This window comes from Hevea brasiliensis, unplaced genomic scaffold, assembly GCF_030052815.1.
Source record: "Hevea brasiliensis isolate MT/VB/25A 57/8 unplaced genomic scaffold, ASM3005281v1 Scaf539, whole genome shotgun sequence".
Taxonomy (NCBI): domain Eukaryota; kingdom Viridiplantae; phylum Streptophyta; class Magnoliopsida; order Malpighiales; family Euphorbiaceae; genus Hevea; species Hevea brasiliensis.
This window is the reverse complement of record NW_026615072.1, coordinates 13,279-17,704: the sequence shown is the minus strand read 5'-3', so window position 1 is coordinate 17,704 and position 4,426 is coordinate 13,279.

The window sequence follows — 4,426 nt, the reverse complement described above, 5'->3', positions numbered from 1 at the left end:
GAAGATCCACTTGAAAATTGCTTGGTTCATGGAGGAGGCATAGACAATGACAACCCTCATGTGGTTGCATATGCTCAACATTTAGAGGGTAGTCCACCATTCATTTCTGCTCCAGTTTTTTAACTCACACAGAAGGAAAAAATTGAGTCTAAGCAACCATCATTCAAGGAAGAAGATGCACCTAAGGTAGAACTTAAGCAACTTCCTTCTCATCTCAGGTATGAATTTCTTGGCCCCAATGACACTTATCCAGTAATTGTAAATGCAAACTTGAGCACTTTAGAGGTTGATAAGTTGTTAAGAGTGTTGAGGCAATTTAGGAAGGTTTTAGGATACACCATAGATGACATTAAAGGAATAAGTCCACACTTTTGCATGCACAAAGTTATTTTGAAAGAAAATTGTAAGCCATCTATTGAACATCAGAGGAGGTTGAACCCAAATATGAAAGAAGTTGTTAAAAAGGAAATTTTGAAGTTACTTGATGCAGGGATCATATATCCTATCCCAGATAGTACATGGGCGAGTCCAATACATGTTGTCCCTAAAAAGGTGGAATGACAGTGGTAAAAAATAAAAATAACGAATTAATTGTCACCAGAATAGTGACTATTTGGCGAATGTGCATAGATTACAGAAAATTAATTATTACCACTAGAAAAGATCATTTTCCACTTCACTTCATTGATCAAATGTTGGAAAGACTGGCTAGGCATTCTTATTTTTGCTATGTAGATGGGTATTCGGGATTTTTCCAAATCCCTATCCATCCAAATGATCAAGAGAAAACCACTTTTACTTGTCCATATGGAACCTTTGCCTATAAAAGAATGCCATTTGGGTTGTGTAATGCACCAGCCACTTTTCAAAGGTGCATGATGACAATCTTCTCAGATTTCATTGAAGATATAATGGAGGTTTTTATGGATGACTTTTCTATTTATGGATCTTCATTTGACATATGCTTGGCTAACCTTACTAAAGTTTTGCAGCGATGTGTGTCGCAAGGAGTTTTGCGGTCGCCTGAACGAATCCTCACCGAAGTGAAAAAGAATGAGGAGTCGCCACTTTAATTTTGAGGGAAACTAAAGAAAACCATTTGTGAAGATAAATTGAAATAAAACCACTTCAAAACAGAGATTCTAAGTTCGGGGTCCATAAACGGGTGGGGAAGGTGTTAGGCACCCCACCTCGTCCCTTAATAAGGGTAAGTAGATTTAACTTTGCATTTTTTATAAATTAGTTAGGAGGGCTTGAATGGAAATGTTAATCCTTTTAACAAAAAGGAATATTTGATTTTTCACTAAATTCGGATTACCCAGATACATAAGTAAATGAGACAACCTTAGTGAGTTACTGTTGTATATTAGTTTTGTTTGAAGGGCTATTTTATTAGAATCCAATTTTTGAAATTGGATGAGAACTCTCCTCCGATTTCTTTTGAATATTTATTTAAATTTTAGATTGAGAACCGGATAAGAACTCTCCTCCGATCTCTTTTAATATTTATTAAAATTTTAGATTGAGAACCGGATAAGAACTCTCCTCCGATCTCTTTTAATATTTATTAAAATTTTTAAGCTTGAGAACCGGATAAGAACTCTCCTCCGATCTCTTTTAATATTTATTAAAATTTTTAAGCTTGAGAACCGGATAAGAACTCTCCTCCGATCTCCTTTAAAATATTTGTTAAAATTTTAGATTGAGAATCGGATAAGAACTCTCTTCCGATCTCCTTTAAAATATTTGTTAAAATTTTAGATTGAGAAATCGGATAAGAACTCTCCTCCGACCTCTTTTAATTAAATGGTAGTTGGATAAGGATTTTTCCGATCTCTCTAAATTTTACCTATCGAGAAGGCCTAAGGCTAAGGGTTCTGACGTTCAAAGGTGTCAGGGGGTCTGCGCAAGACCTCTTTAACTTATTGGTACCTTAGGACTGGGCAGGGGATGCCAAACCGAATCCTCCGACCTTCCTATATGGTCGCCTCACCAGCATTTTTTGGTAGCCAATTTATTCCATTTAGTTATCCAGGGTTTGGTTTTACTCTGTCTTATGACATTTTGCCCTATGACCTATTGAGTTATTCTAGTGACTCAGCTTTACCATTTTCCAGGCTTATTATTCAGACCTTTCATTATTTCAAAAGGACTCTTAAGTTGCCGTTACCTACATCTCATCCAACTACTTATGTATCGCTTGGAACTAGATGACTTACGCTCAGAAATAATAAAGATTAACAAAGGTATTGACACGGAAATAAACTAGAGCACAACCTTTCTCTGTATCTTTCTAGCGTGATATGAACTTAAAGAAAATAACATACATAAAGAAGGAAGAATGGAAATGCGTAAAACAAGAACTAAACTTAATAAAATGGCAACATGAATCTTGACACATGTGATCGATTCTAGTGAACTAACCGAGAATCACAAAACGCAATAAGATTGCAAGTTGATAAGGAGACTAAGGTTCGCCTTGGAACAAAGAGTGCTTCACTAAATGCAATCGAGTCGAAATTATACCCAGTTTAAATGAGATTGAGCATGGGCGATGGAAGTGAAAATAAAGATAACAAGGCTGAAAAATGTGAACGCTACGGGATAATGAGCAGTAGAAAATGGAGAGTTTCAGTGTTCCAAATCTTTTAAGAAAACACTTCAGAAAACTGGTTCCAAAAGTTCTTCTTATGAAAGCAGAGTAACGATCTGAATTAAATTTTAGAGTTCTTCCGCTATAGTAACTTCCTTCTTTTCTTGTCCGTCCCCAGAACAGTTTTTCATGCAGGTATTTATAGGGACCGGGTGTTCCCCTTGAAGGGTCAGGATCTATCTTGAGGGAGATGGAGGGTCAAGATTTCAAAGGACATAATCCTAAGCTCAAGAATTAAAGAGAATCAGAATAGACGGCCGAGATCCACTTCCGAATATTTGTCTTCTTCCTCCTCTAATCTGACGGTCCCAAATTCTCTTGTCCGGGGTGATCCAAGGGCTAAGAGTGAAAGGGGCTGGTTTTGTCGTCTTCTTCTTTGATCCAAGGGCCCTGGGCTCGTCCTTACAAGTTGGATCAACGGTGGAGATTGGTAGGTACAGCGCTGTAATGACATATTCGCACTGTCGATGTGCGGGCGATTCTGGGGCGTGCGGTTGAGATTTTACCTGCAACGCTTTAACTACCTCGGCTCTGATTATGATGACGGTGGTAGGCGCCTTATTCTTTTTGTTTTCTGCTCTCTCTTCCTTTCCGATCTTCTTAACATGATCCTTCTCCGATCTTTCATACCGGTCTCCCCTCTTCCAATCTCTATTATTCCAATATTTCCCTTAATCAGGCCCGGTCCGGTCAAAGCATTAATTCCCCTCGATTCCTGAAGTGTCCGCTTCGTTTTCTGCTTAGCAATAAATGCCCAATTTTCCCCTATATATACCCCTGATAGAAGAGACTTTCCTCATTCGATTTTCCTCTCTTCTTTCTTACTTTCCAGTTCTATTTGCTCGTGAAGTTCCGGCCATGATTGTGGCTGTTGATCCCTTTCCGATGGACCTCTTTATTCCCCGACTGAAAATTTACGACCCCGGTGATCGAATAATCATGATAACCTTATCTGATGATGGTGAGAGAACTGGACCAATTAACCGATCTGGATCACGGACCTCGATCATGCCGATCTCGAGTCGTTCGACCGGTACAATCGGCGAACCGATTTCGGCCGAGAAGACTGTGAAGGAACGGAAGCGTGAAAAACACAAGTTTATACCATTGAATTCAAAAATTTTCACCTAGGGTCACATGCATCATGCAAGATTTGTTTTTATCTATTTGATTTCAATGATAAACAACATATTAAAACTCTTTTAATATGTTTTTGGATCTGTATTTGCCATTTAAGATTTTAAAATTAATCAGATTAATTTTAGAACCCTAGATTAAATCAAGAACGATTACACTAACCTCTTGATGCATTGCAGCGTGTCTGCGCCTTTGAGATTCGTCTTCAGGACACCAGATGTTGTCCCTCTAGCTTGTCCACACCAAGAACACCTATGGCAGCCCTTGAACAGCCTCTAAAGCTTTTTCTATTAATTAGAAATTCAAGTTCTGCCTTTTAAGAGATTAGAGATGTAAACAGGACACTAGAAACAATTTCTAGTGTTCTTAATTCAAGAGATTGATGGCTAATCTCTTTGAATTGATGAGAGATGAAGAAGAATAGACGGAGAGCTACAAAATGGCGTGACAAAGGAGTGTGGCTGCTGGTTGTATTTTATTTTCTCATAACAACACTTAAATAGCTAGGTTAACACATTAAACCCTAGCCACATGTCACCTTTTGATTAGCTCTAGGTTTAAGTGACCCAATCACATTGTGCCAAGTGTCAAACCTATATTTAATCTTGATTTTAATCATCTTACATGATTAAAAAA